Below are 14,971 nucleotides of genomic sequence, written 5' to 3' on the forward strand. Positions count from 1 at the left end.
CTGTCAGTCGGCCTCACTCTGTCAGTCAGTCGGCCTCACTCAGTCTGTCAGTCAGTCTCACTCAGTCTGTCAGTCGGCCTCACTCAGTCTGTCAGTCGGCCTCACTCTGTCAGTCAGTCGGCCTCACTCTGTCTGTCAGTCAGTCTCACTCAGTGTGTCAGTCAGTCTCACTCAGTCTGTCAGTCGGCCTCACTCAGTCTGTCAGTCGGCCTCACTCTGTCAGTCAGTCAGCCTCACTCAGTCTGTCAGTCAGCCTCACTCAGTCTGTCAGTCGGCCTCACTCTGTCAGTCAGTCAGCCTCGCTCAGTCTATCAGTCAGTCTCACTCAGTCTGTCAGTCGGCCTCACTCTGTCAGTCAGTCGGCCTCAGTCAGTCAGTCAGCCTCTCCCAGCCTGTCAGTCAGTCTCACTCAGTCTGTCAGTCGGCCTCACTCTGTCAGTCAGTTGGCCTCACTCAGTCTGTCAGTCAGCCTCACTCAGTCAGTCAGTCGGCCTCACTCTGTCTGTCAGTCAGCCTCAGTCGGACAATCAGTGGGCATTGTTCGTTCGTCAGTTGTTCTCACTTGGTCAGTCAGTCAGACCTCACTTGGTCCATCAGTCTGCCTCGCTCAGGCACTCAGCATCTCTGGATGAGTCATGGTTAGTAAGGGGCACGGTTAGTAAGTGTGTAGATGACACTATGATTGGTGACATAAAAGACAATCAAGAAAGTTATCCCCAATTGCAAAGGATCTTGACCAATTGGGCTGTCGAATGGCAGATGGAGTTTAATTAAAATAAATGTGAGGTGATGCATTTTGGTAGATTGAACCAGGGCAGGACTTACTCAGTTAATGGTAGGGCATTGGGGAGAGTTACAGAACAAAGAGACCTGGGTGTACATGTTCATAGCTCCTTGAAAGTGGAGTCACAGGTGGACAGAATGGTGAAGAAGGCATTCAGCATGCTTGGTTTCATCGGTCAGAACTTTGAAGACAGGAGTTGCGATGTCTTGTTGAAGTTGCACAAAACCACACTTGGAATACTGTGTGCAATTCTGGTCACCCTATTATCAAAAGGATATGATTAAACTAGAAAGAGTGCAGAAAAGATTTACTAGGAAGCTACCGGGACTTGATGGATTGAGTTATAAGGAGAGGCTTGATAGACTGGGACATTTTTTTCTCTGGTGCGTTGGAGGCTGAGGGGTGATTTTATAGAGATCTATAAAATAATGAAGGGCACAGATCAGCTGGATAGTCAATATCTTTTCCCAAAGTTAGGGGAGTCTAAAACTAGAGGGTATAGGTTTAAGGTGAGAGGGGGGAGAGACAAAAGTGTCCACAGGGGCATTTTTTATTCACACAGAGAGTGGTGAGTGTCTGGAACAAGCTGCCAGAGGGTATAGTGGAGACGGGTACAATTTTGCATTTTAAAAAGCATTTAGTTAATTCCATGGGTACGATGGGTATCGAGGGATATGGGCCAAATGTGGGGAGTTGGGACCAGCTTAGAGATTAAAAAAAAGGGCAGCATGGACAAGTTGGGCCGACGGGCCTGTTTCCATGCTGTAAACCTCTTTGACTCTGTGACTCGATGTGTCAGTTGGCATCACTGGGTCAGTCAGCTGACCTCACAGGGTCAGTGAGTCGGCCTCGCTCTGTCAGTCGGTCAGCCTTAGTCGGGCAGTCAACTCACCTGACCAGGTCAGTCTGGCTGGGTCAGTCAGTCGGCATCGCTTGGCCAATATGTTGGCCTGTCTGGTTCAGTCAGTTGGCTGACCCTGTCCGGCTGGTCAGCTTTGCTTGTTAAGACATTGGCCCTCGATCACTCGGTCAGTTTCCCATCACTGGGTCACTCCCTTGGTCTCGCTCAGTCAGTCAGTCACCTCACTCAGTCGGCCCCACTCTGTCGGTGAGTCAGCCTCACTCGGTCACTCAGTTGGTTTCACTAATTCCTTCAGTTGGCCTCAATTGGCCAGCCAGTCACTCTGGCTCGCTCAGTCAGTGAGTAGGGCCTCGCCCTGTCAGACTCTCAACCTTGGCCAGTCACTCACCCAACCTCACTGGGTCAATCAGTCGGCCTCACTCGTTCAGTCCCTCCGCCCAGCTCGCTCACTCATTTGGCCTCATTTGGACAGTCGGTTGTCCTCGCTCGGCCCGTCCTTCACTCAGTCAGCCTCACTCGGTCGCTCAGTCAGCTGCACTCAGTCAGTTGGCCTCACTCAGTGATTCCCTCAGCCTCCCTCGTCCATCCAGATTGTCTCACTCAGTCAGACCTCATTGTTCAGTCAGTCGGCCCTGCTCGCTCAGTCAGCCAGCATTTCTCCCTCACTCATTTGGCCGTAATTGGTCAGTCAGCCTCGCTGGGTCAGTCAGTCGGCCTTGCTGTGTCAGTCATAGAAATCATAGAATCCCTACCGTGCAGAAAGAGGCCATTCGGCCCATTGAGTCTGCACCAACCACAATCCCACCCAGGTCCTATCCCCATATCACTACATGTTTTACCCACTAATCCCTCTAACCTACACATCTCAGGTCATTAAGGGCAATTTAGCATGGCCAATCCACCTAACCTACACATCTTTGGACACTAAGGGACAATTTAGCATGGCCAATCCACCCTAACCTACACATCTTTGTGACACTAAGGGACAATTTAGCATGGCCAATCCACCTAACCCGCACATCTTTGGGACACTCAGGGACAGTTTAGCATGGCCAATCCACCCTAACATACACATCTTTGGGACACTAAGGGACAATTTAGCATGGCCAATCCACCCTAACCTACACATCTTTGGAACACTAAGGGACACTTTAGCATGGCCAATCCACCCTAACCTGCACATCTTTGGGACACTAAGGGACAATTTAGCATGGCCAATCCACCCTAACCTGCACATCTTTGGACACTAAGGGACAACTTAGCTTGGCCAATCCACCCTAACCTACACATCTTTGGACACTAAGTGACCAGTTAGCATGGCCAGTCTACCTAACCACTCACCTTTCGTACTGCGGGAGGAAACCGGAGTACCCGGAGGAAACCCATGCAGACACGAGGCGAATGTGCAAACTCCTCACAGACAGTGACCCAAGGCGGGATTCGAACCTCAGTCCCTCGAGCTGTGAAGCAGCAGTGCTAACCCACTGTGCTACCATGCCACCCATGAGTCATTGGGTCTCCCTTGTTTAGGCAGTCAGCCTCACTCAGTCAATCAGACAGCCTCACTTGGTCAGTCTGTGACCCTTCGCTCAGTCAGTTAGTCGGCCTTGCTTGGTCAGTCAGCCAGACAGACAGACATGCTCAGTCAGCCAGTCGACCCCACCCACTCAGCCTGTTGGCCTCGCATGGCATGTCACTCAGCCTCACTCGGTCAATCGGTTGCCCTCATTCAGTCAGCCTCACTCAGTCAGTCGTCATCGTGCATTCCGTCAGTCAGTCTCGGTATGTCCGTCACCCGGCCTCGTTCCTCCAGTCGGTCAGGCTCACTCGGTCAGTCAGTTGGTCTCACTCCGTCGGTCAGTCGGCCATGTTTGCTCAGCCAGTTGGCCTTGGTCAGTCAGTCAGAAGGCCTCGCCAAGTCAGTTGGCTTCACTCAGTTGGCCTTGATCAGCGTTGCTGGATCAGTCAGTCAGCCTCGTTCCCTCAGTCAGTGAGACCCGGTTAGTCAGTCGGTCACACTCACCCATTCAAACAGTTGCTCTCCCTCGGTCAGTCAGTCAGCCTCACTCAGCCATTTAGAAGGCTTTATTTGCTGAGTCAGTTGGCCTCACTCGGTCAGTCAGTCAGTTTCTGTCACGTTTGATACAAGAGCCATAATCATAGACCAGTGTAGCCACAAGTTGGAGAGCAGATCAGCTTTGCCATGTATCGTGTGTCCAATCAATGTGAGGGTGGATGATAAGTTTGAGTGGTTTGAGTGCCCAATCAGAAGAAAGAGAGAGAGAGACATCATGTATACAGGATTTCCCATCAGGGTTTAATGAATTGAATAATTGCTGAAAAGGGAAATTTCAGCACATTTTTCACCTGCTGCCTGAACTGAGTCTGTGTCACGGCATAAATCCCAGTGTTTGTACAACAACTGAGGAGCTGCAGCATGAAGCCCAGTTCCATAACAAAATAATCTAACCACACAGACTTATACCCCAAATAATACAACCTGCTCCATATTGAATATAACATAAATATTGACCATAACACAATGAAATTGGCTGAGATAACAAACAGTAAAATTATGCATTTCCTTCGACTTTCCATTTCTGGGTGTCTGGAGTTCTCCCAACCGTTGTGAGCCCGGAGTATCCTGCGGGCTCTGCTGCTCACTAAACTGTGTCTGACGGTGAGAACATTGAGCAGCAAAATCAGGACAAATGGGAGACACGGGTTTAGGATGTTGTGCAGGAACTGGATTGCTGACCAAGCTGGAGAGAACAAAACTGTCCACTTGTAATTACAAAACCACGGGTCGTTCCCCAGCAAATATTCACCTAACAACACAAAATACCAGTAAATGTTCTTTAAACAGCTCAAGACAGTCACTGTTCCCAGAACCACAGCCGCCGATTTCTCACTGCAATATTTACTTTTCAGCTTGGGGCAGCAAATGGCCACAAATCGATCAAAGGTGGAAGTGACGGTGAACCAGACAGAACAGTCAGTGGCGGAATAAAGCAGGACGGCGTGGATATTACACACGAGCATGGACTTCAGGTAATAAAATTGTTCATCAAAGACAATGGGGATGTGTCTCATTAACAAGTCGAGGATAACGACCAGTAGATCCCCCACTGACATGGCCACCAGGTAACGAGTGACACACTTGGAGAGACCGCAGTTTCTGGTCCTCAGGGTCACAATTGTGATTATGTTCACTGTGAGCAAGAGAAATTAAGAATGAAATTATACATTAGCCAGGTAAGCAATTATCTGTTTGAGTGAGGTAAGGACACACTCTTACACACACACACACACACACTCACACACACACACACACACACACACACACACACACACACACAGAAACACACCCACCCACACACATACACACACACACACACACACAGAAACACACTCACCCAAACACACACACACACACACACACAGAAACACACACACACACACACACACACCCACAGACAGAAGTACACAATAACTCATGTCTAGATACGGGGGCGCAGAAACACGTTCACACTCATGCTCACACAAACTCAAACACCCTCACACAGACACACAAACTAACACTGATACTATAACTCACAAACAGATATGGACAGACAGATACGGCCGCACACAAACACGTTCACACACATTATCACAGTGACAATCTCACACACTTACCACGGACAGTATTAGTGAGAGGCAACATGGTTTTGTGAAGGGGAGGCCGTGTCTCACCAACTTGATCGAGTTTTTCGAGGAAGCGACGGAGATGGTTCATGAGGGTAGGGCAGTGGATGTTGAATCCATGGACTTCAGTAAGGACTTTGACAAGAACCCTCAGGGCAGATTGGTGTAGAAGGTGAAATCGCTTGGGATCAGAGGTGATACAAAACTGGCTCGGTCAAAGAAGGCAGAAGGTAGCAGTGGAAGGTGCTGTTCTGAATGGAGGGCTATGACAAGTGGTGTTCCTCAGGGATCAGTGCTGGGACCTTTGCTGTTTGTAATGCGTATAAATGATTTGGAGGAAAATTTAACTGGATGAATTCGTAAGTTCGCTAACGACACAAAGGTTGGTGGATTTGCGGATAGCGATGAGGACCATCAGAGGATACAGCAGGATATAGATAAGTTGGAAACTTGGGTGGAGAGAAGGCGTTCAATCCGAAATAATGTGAAGTAAAGCATTTTTGAAAGTCTAATACAGATAGGAAATATACAGGAAATGGTAGGACACTTAAGATATTGATAGGCAAAAGGATCTGGGTGTATAGGTACACAGGTCACTGTAGAAAGTAGTCAAGAAGGTATACGGCATATTTGCCTACCTTGACCGAGGCATTGAGTTTAATAATTGGCAAGTCATGTTGTCGCTTTATAGAACCTTAGTTTGGCCAAACTTGGAGTGGAGTGTTCAATTCTGGTCACCACACTACCAGTAGGATTGGAGGTTTTGGAGAGTGTGCAGAAAAGATATACCAAGATGGTGCCCTGGTATGGAGGGCATTGGCTATGAGGAGAGATTGGAGAAACTTGGTTTGTTCTCACTAGAATGGTGGAGTTTGAGGGGCGACCTGATAGAAGTCTACAGGATTATGTGAGGCATGGACATTCAGGGCCACCGACATTTCTTCCCATCAGGACCATCGACATGACTCCCCCAGCAGAAACCCCAACGTTACTCCCATGAGGACTGTTCACCAGGACCCTGTCATTACCTTCCCCATCAGGACCATCGAGGTCACTCCCCCCATCAGGACTCACGACCTTCCTCCAACATCAGGAGTCCCGACAGTTACCAATCTGCATCCCTGATATTACTCCCCATCAGTACCCCAGTAATTGCTTCCCCATCAGGAACGTCAACATTACTCCCCGCCACAGCCCAGGTCTTCATTTCTCATTCAGGAACCCCTGAGATTACCCCTCAATCAAGCTCCAAGAAATTACTCCCCCCATCAGGCCTGAGAAAGTACTCCTCGAACAGCATCTCTGACATCGCTCCCCCGTGAGCACCCCCGACATTAGATCCCCATCAGGACCCACACATTATCATGTGTCCTCATCAGGGCTCCGAGATTGCCACCCCAATCAGAACCCCAAACTTTTATTCGCCGTTCAGTACCCCCAACATCACTCCCCATCAGTACCCTCAACATCACTCCCCATCAGTACCCCAACATCACTCCCCATCAGTACCCCCAACATCACTCCCCATCAGTACCACCAACATCACTCCCCATCAGTACCCCCAACATCACTCCCCATTTCTACCCCCAACATTACTCCCCATCAGTACCCCCAACATCACTCCCCATCAGTACCCCCAACATCACTCCCCATCAGTACCCCCAACATCACTCCCCATCAGTAACCCCAACATCACTCCCCATCAGTACCCCCAACATCACTCCCCATCAGCACCCCCAACATCACCCCCATCTGTACCCCCAACATCACTCCCCATCAGTACCCCAACATCACTCCCCATCAGTACCCCTAACATCACTCCCCATCAGTACCCCCAACATCACTCCCCATCAGTACCCCAACATCACTCCCCATCAGTACCCCAACATCACTCCCCATCAGTATCCCCAACATCACTCTCCATCAGTTCCCCCAACATTACTCCCCATCAGTACCCCCAACATCACTCCCCATCAGTACCCCCAACATCACTCCCCATCAGTACCCCAACATCACTCCCCATCAGCAACCCCCACATCACTCCCCATCAGTACCCCCAACATTACTCCCCATCAGTACCCCAACATCACTCCCCATCAGTACCCCAACATCACTCCACATCAGCACCCCCAACATCACTCCCCATCAGTACCCCCAACATCACTTCCCCATTAGGAATCCGGACATTAGTCCCCCCATCAGGCCACAGTTTTTACTCCCCCATCTGGACTACCATCATGTTCCCCCCACCCTGACCCCCACATTAATCCCCCATCAGGACCCGTGACATCACTCCTGGATGAGCATCCCCATCATTACTCCCGCATGTATCAGGATCCCCAACATTACTCCCCCATCGAGATCCCCAACATTACTCCCCCATCAGGATCCCCAACATTACTCCCCCATCGGGATCCCCAACATTACTCCCCCATCAGGATCCCCAACATTACTCCCCCATCAGGATCCCCAACATTACTCCCCCATCAGGATCCCCAACATTACTCCCCCATCAGGATCCCCAACATTACTCCCCCATCAGGATCCCCAACATTACTCCCCCATCAGGATCCCCAACATTACTCCCCCGTCGAGATCCCCAACATTACTCCCCCATCAGGATCCCCAACATTACTCCCCCATCGAGATCCCCAACATTACTCCCCCATCAGGATCCCCAACATTACTCCCCCATCAGGATCCCCAACATTACTCTCGCATCAGGCTTCACAACATTACTCCCCCATCAGGATCCCCAACATTAGTCCCCGATCAGAATCCCCATCATTACTCCCCCTTCAGGATCCGCAACATTACTCCCCCTTCAGGACTCCCCAAATTACTCCCCCATCAGGAAGCCTGACATCAGATCTCCCAATCAGGTCACAGGCACTACTCCCCCGTCTGATCTGCTGTCATGCCCCCCCCATTATGATCCCCGACACTAATCCCCCATTAGAACTCAGGACATTACTCCTCCATCAGAACCCCCGACATTACTCCCACATCAGGAAACGTGGCATTGCTCTCCCATCAGGAACCACAACATTATTCCCCTCTCAGTACCCACGTCATTCCTCCCCCATCAGGACCTCCAGCATTGATTTCCCAATCAGGGTTTGACAGGGCTGTTTGTTTTGCCGTTGTCTTGACCGGTGCTTCGATCGGTGCCAGTTGGTCTGTCCAGTTTCATTTCTTTGTTGGGACTTTGCGGCGATTGTTACAGCTGAGTGACTTGCTGGGCCACTTCAGAGGGTCGGTGAGAGTCAACCAAATTGCTGTGGTCTGGAGTCACATGTAGGCTAGACCAGAGAAGGACGGCAGATTTCCTTCCCTAAACGGCATTGGTGAACCGGATGTCTTTTTTATTTCTGCCAATCAACAATATTTTCATGGTCATCACTCGACTCTTAATTCCAGTTTTTATTTTGTTATTGAATTCAAATTTGGCAGGGCTCAAACCCAAGTCTCCAGAACATTATCCGGGCGCTAACCACCTGGAACCAGCAAAGGTTCATTGCATTTCATGTGGCAAATCCTTTTGTAAATTCCTGATGGTTCAGTAGATCCTCCCATGAACCTCGGGCCAGTGGTTTTAGCTGGGGGAAGGGTAATTATGAGGCTATTAGGAGAGAATTAGGAAGCATAGGTTGGACTTGGAGATTACAGGGACTGGGAACGTCCGAAATGTGGAATTTTTTCAAGGAGCAGCTACTGCGAGTCCGTGATAGGTATGTCCCTGTCAGGGAAGGAGGAATTGGTAGGGCTAGGGAACCGTGGTGCACCAAAAAGTTGATTCGTTGGTTAAAAGGAAAAAGGAGGCTTATGTTCGGATGAGACGTGAGGGCTCGGGTAGTACACTAGAAAACTTTAGATTGGCTAGGAGGGAGTTGAAGAGTGAGCTAAGAAGGGCTAAAAGAGGACATGAGAAGACTTTGGCTGATGGGGTTAAGGAGAATCCTAAGGCGTTCTATAGGTGTGTCAAGAACAGAAGGTTGGTTAGGGCAAGATTAGGGCCAGTTATAGACAGCAGAGGCAAGTTATGTGTGGAACCGGAGGAGATTGGAGAGGCATTGAACCAATATTTCTCTTCGGTGTTCACGCAGGGGGACATGGATATAGCTGAGGAGGACACTGGGTTGCAGGGGAGTAGAATTGACAGTGTTACAGTTGATAAGGAGGGTGTGCTGGATATTCTGGAGGGTCTGAAAATAGATAAGTCCCCTGGTCCGGATGGGATTTACCCCAGGATTCTCTGGGAGGCAAGAGAAGTGATTGCAGAGCCTCTGGCTCTGATCTTCAGGTCGTCGTTGGCCTCTGGTATAGTACCGGAAGATTGGAGGATAGCGACTGTTGTCCCATTGTTTAAGAAGGGGAACAGAGACTTCGCCGGGAATAATAGAACGGTGAGTCTCACTTCTGTTGTGGGCAAGGTTTTAGAAAAAATTATTAGGGGTAGGATTTATAGTTCTTTGTAGAGTAATGAATTGAGTGGAGATAGTCAGCATGGTTTTGTGGAGGGTAGGTCGTGCCTTACTAACCTTATTGAGTTTTTTGAGAAAGTGACCAAAGAGATGGATGGGGGTAAGGCAGTGGACGTGGTGTATATGAATTTTAGTAAGCGTTTGATAAGGTTCACCATGGTAGGCTTCTGCAGAAAATGCAGATGAATGGGATTGGGGGTGATCTAGGTACTTGGATCAGGAATTGGCTCGCAGATAGGAGACAGAGGGTGGTGGTTGATGGTAAATATTCATCATGGAGTTCGGTTACGAGTGGTGTGCCTCAGGGATCTGTTTTAAGAACAAAGAACAAAGAACAACACAGCACGGGAAACAGGCCCTTCGGCCCAAAGAGCCCACGCCGCCGTCCCACTGTCTCAGTGACCTATTCATGATTTTAGTCTACGCCTAATGTAGGAGGATCAGGGAGGTCCAATATGGGGACAATTTGTTACCCAATCAATCAGCCTAAAAGCACATCTTTGGGATGCGGGAGGAAACCGGAGTACCCGGAGGAAACCCACGCAACCACGGGGAGAACGTGCAAACTCCCACAGACACAGGCCCAAATCCATGTGTCCGCACAGCAACAGAGATAGTCTCTGAGCTGTCATGTTGCCCTCGAGATGGTCCAGTTTAAGCACACTAACGACATGAAGCAATAGGCAACTCCCGAAGCAACGTCCAAGAGCAGCCCACTACAACCTGCCGCATGCATGCCCCTTGCTGGACTTAAATGCCTGTGGAGACAAAAAAATCATTATTAAAAAGGCAAAGACTGCAACATCCCTGAGGCAAAAACGTAATCCCAAGCCTACAATGTTTAGTAAGGCCTGCTATATCCCGCTATATGTAGCCCGCTCATGTTTTGGGGCCACTGCTGTTAGTAATTTTTATTAATGATCTGGTTGAGGGTATAGTTGGGTGGATTAGTAAATTTGCTGATGACACCAAAGTCGGAGGTGTGGTAGATAGTGAGGAAGGGTGTCATAGTTTGCAGGAAGACTTAGACAGGTTGCAGAGCTGGGCCGAGAGGTGGCGGATGGAGTTTAATGCGGAGAAGTGTGAGGTAATTCACTTTGGTAGGAATAACAGATGTGTCGAGTATAGGGCTAACGGGAGGACTTTGAATCGTGTGGATGAGCAGAGGGATCTAGGTGTATGTGTACATAGATCCCTGAAAGTTGGGAATTAAGTAGATAAGCTTGTTAAGAAGGCATACGGTGTCTTGGCGTTTATCGGTAGGGGGATTGAATTTAGGAGACGCAGCGTTATGTTGCAACTGTACACAACACTGGTGCGGCCGCACTTGGAGTACTGTGTGCAGTTCTGGCCCCCACATTATAGGAAGGATGTGGAGGCTTTGGAGAGGGTGCAGAGGAGGTTTACCAGGATGTTGCCTGGTATGGAGGGGACGTCCTATGAGGAGAGGCTGAGGGATTTGGGGTTGTTTTCGCTGGAAAGAAGACGGCTAAGAGGGGATCTTATTGAAACATATAAGATGATTAGAGGTTTAGATAGGGTGGATAGTGAAAGCTTTTTTCATCTGATGGAGAAATCTAGCACGAGGGGGCATGGCTTTAAATTAAGGGGGGTAGTTATAGGACGGATGTCAGGGGTAGGTTCTTTACCCAGAGGGTCGTGAGGGATTGGAATGCCCTGCCTGCGGCAGTTGTAAATGCGCCTACTTTGGGGGCGTTTAAGAGATCCGTGGATCGGTTTTTGGGCGAAAAGGGATTGGTTTAGGGGTCATTGTTTTTTAACTGGTCGGCGCAACATCGTGGGCCGAAGGGCCTGTTCTGCGCTGTAATGTTCGATGTTCTATGTTCTATCTAGTTAAATATAGCTATTCTACCTGTTCCAGGTTTTACTAATGGTGGGTCTGGTCATATAGCTGTGGAACACTCCAAGCAGTTGGACTGTGCCATTGCACCCATCGCTTACGGTTATGCAGAAAAATCTCTTTGACCAAAAGTCCATCAGGAATTGTCTGCCTATAACATCGTTAAGGAACTGCTGGAAAAGGATACTTTCCTGAGCAGACAGTAAAATCCATTTGACAGAACTTGTCATCACCAGAATTGGCTGTCTTGACAAGACAAGACTGTTCAATCCTTCCCGAGTCTCACCTCCTCCACACTGGCTACCCTGGGAAACAGAATGCTACCCGTCCCTTCCCAAACCTGCCTTACCAAGAAGATTGGCAGTTATTTATGTTCAGGTTGACACCGAGCAGATCTCTCTGTTCGATGGGTCATTCCTGGGATCCAGCACCCAGTAAACCATCAACAACTGACGGAGGGTCATCAACGCGCTGAAAGGTGCCTGAAATATGCTCGTTTTCTAACCCAGGACTGGGTGTGAGGGATACATTAAAGCTTGGGGCAGCCGCACAGAGGCACAGTGGGGAAAGTTCACTGTCCAAGAGGTCTCACTCAAAACTCACAGAGGGGCTGGAAGCAGTGTTGTAGCCATTCGACTGAACGTCTAACATTGAATGTACATCGGAAATAACAAGTGTGGTAACTGTGTGGAGGAATGTCTGAGTGGATCATCTTGTGTGGAAATAATGAATCGACTGCAACTTTTGCCCTGTTCGATTTGAAAGGTTTTAACATAGAACATAGAACACTACAGCACAAACAGACCCTTTTGCCCACAAGTTGTGCCCATCACATCCATACCTACCAAGCCATAGGACTATCTATAACCACCAATCCCATTAGATACCATATACTCATCCAGATGTCTTTTAAAAGACCCCAGCGACTTCGCCTCCTCCACCACCGACGGCAGCCAATTCCATTCACTCACCCCCCTCTGAGTGAAAAACTTACCCCTAACATCTCCTCTGTACCTGCTCCCCAGCACCTTAAACCTGTGTTCTCCCGTAGTGACCATTTCAGCCCTGGGAAATAGCCTCCGAGAATCCACCCATTTTTTGATTTACTTTTACACACTTAATCAGGAAAGGAAAATGTGTACAAAGTTTCTCAGATACTAATCAGTTTCTGAAAATACTGAAAACTTCTCAGGTAGCTGGGCTGGTTAGCTCATGTGGTTAGAGTGTGGTGCTAATAACGCCAAGATCATGGGTTCAATCCTCATACTGGCTAGGTGTGTTTGCCTGTGTGTGTGGCTTTGGGAGTCTTTTTTGTCAGTACAGGCTGAGTTGCTTTACATCCTTCCGTACAGTCATGGTGCAGCTTTTGTTCTGGGGCGGCAGGGTAGCACAGTGGATAGCACTGCTGCTTCACAGCTCCAGGGACCTGGGTTTGATTCCCGGCTCGGGTCACTGTCTGTGTGGAGATTGCACATTGCCCTCGTGTCTGCGCGGGTTTCCTCTGAGTGTTCCAGTTTCTTCCCACAGTCCAAAGCTGTGTGGGTTAGGTTGACTGGCCATGCTAAAATTGCCTCTTAGTGTCCTGAGATGTGTAGATTAGTGGGTGGGATATGGAGGTAGGGCCTGGGAGGGATTGTGGTTGGTGCTGACTCAATGGGCTGAATGGGCTTCTTTCTTCACTGTAGGGTTCGATGATATTTCAATGATCTGTGTTAAATATTTAATCCAGTTAAATTGTTGAAGTTTGCTATCTCTGTAATTAAGATAAAGTCTTTATCTGCTAGCCAATAAGCATTGTTTAATTGATCTATTTTCCTGACATTATTAAAGTTAGGCACAGCTTGGCAGGTATTTTGCAACAATGCCATATTAAGTGTGTTGTGCGAAGAATATGTTTTACTCTTTCCAGCTATCTACTGGCCTGTAAAAAGTTCATTGCAAAGTCATTGTTGGTCATGACATTAATCCACGATGTCTGTGATGATGCCAAGTTGGCACAGCTCAGTTCTAACCGCTTGGCAGAGGTCGTCAGTTCCAGTTGGAGTGATGCAATGGCAAGAATTTTTCTCTCTCTCTCACACACTCTCAGTGTCAACAAATCGAAGAAGATAGTCATTGACTTCAGGAAGCATAGTGGAGGGCATGTACCTGTCTACATCACTAGAGGTGAAATGGACAACAGTTTCACACATTAACGTTTCCAAATCACCAACAAACTGTCCTGGTTCCTCCACGATGACACTATAGTAAGAAAGCCCAACAAGGCCTCTGCTTTCTCAGGGGGCTAAGGAAATTTGGTTTGTCCACAAAGACTCTCACCAGCTTTTACTAATGCACGTAGAAAGCGTTATTTGTGTTTGTACCACAGCTTGGCATGGCTTCCACTCTGTCCAAGACTGCAAGAAACTACAAACGGTCATGAATGAAGCCCAGTCCATCACCTCAAACCTTGCTGCCACCCCTTCAAAGTGTCCACACTTCCCACAGCCTCGGAAAAAACAATAAGCATAGTTAAGGACCCCACGCAACTTCACAAGGTCTATTTCACCTTCTTCCATTGGGAAAACACATAAAAATCTGAGGACACATCGAACCGAACCGAGAACAGATTCTTCCCTGCCTTTTGAATGGACCTACCTCACATTAAGTTGATCTTGTTTTACACCCCAGCTACGACTGTACCACGACATTCTGCACTCTCTCCTTATCATCTCTTTGTCTGTACAGCGTGCAAGAACCAATACTTTTCATGATGTACAAATACATATGGCAATAATAAATCAACTCAAATAAATCAAAAATAATCATTCCTGACAAGCCTCAGGTAGAGAAGTAACATCATAAAGTGGTGCTGGCCTGGAAAGACCCATTGGCTCATCGCCTTTGCACTAACAATAGTTTCCTGCACATGTCCAATGTCCTGGAATTTTGAGATATTTTAAGTGATCATCTAAATACATTTTTAAAGATTGTAGGTTTTCTGTCCCCCCACTACCTGCACAGGTAGTTCATTCCAGATTCACACTGCCGTCTGAGTGGAAACAATAATTCTCAAATCCCCTCTTAATCTCCTGACCCTCAGCCTAATGCCATGACCCTTTGTGACTCACACCTGCTGTTTCCTGTTCACCCTGCCCATCCCCTTTGTAATCTGATACACACCTCAATAATGTCTCCCTTCAGCCTTCTCTGCTCTGAAGAAAGGAACCCAATCCTATCCAATCTCTCCGTATCGTTCGAATGCCCCCACCCCAGTCAAACTCCTGGAGTCTGTGGCTGGGAACAGGGAATGG

General features: G+C 48.4%; 1 non-coding gene across 1 annotated transcript; it reads left to right on the forward strand.

The window, feature by feature from the left end:
• Nucleotides 1-12,877: 12,877 nt before the first annotated feature.
• Nucleotides 12,878-12,951, forward strand: trnai-aau (transfer RNA isoleucine (anticodon AAU)). Its single transcript has one exon. It is a non-coding gene; the product is annotated as a tRNA-Ile (tRNA).
• Nucleotides 12,952-14,971: the final 2,020 nt, after the last annotated feature.

This window comes from Carcharhinus amblyrhynchos, chromosome X (assembly GCF_965287045.1).
Source record: "Carcharhinus amblyrhynchos chromosome X, sCarAmb.v2.hapA, whole genome shotgun sequence".
Lineage (NCBI taxonomy): Eukaryota > Metazoa > Chordata > Chondrichthyes > Carcharhiniformes > Carcharhinidae > Carcharhinus > Carcharhinus amblyrhynchos.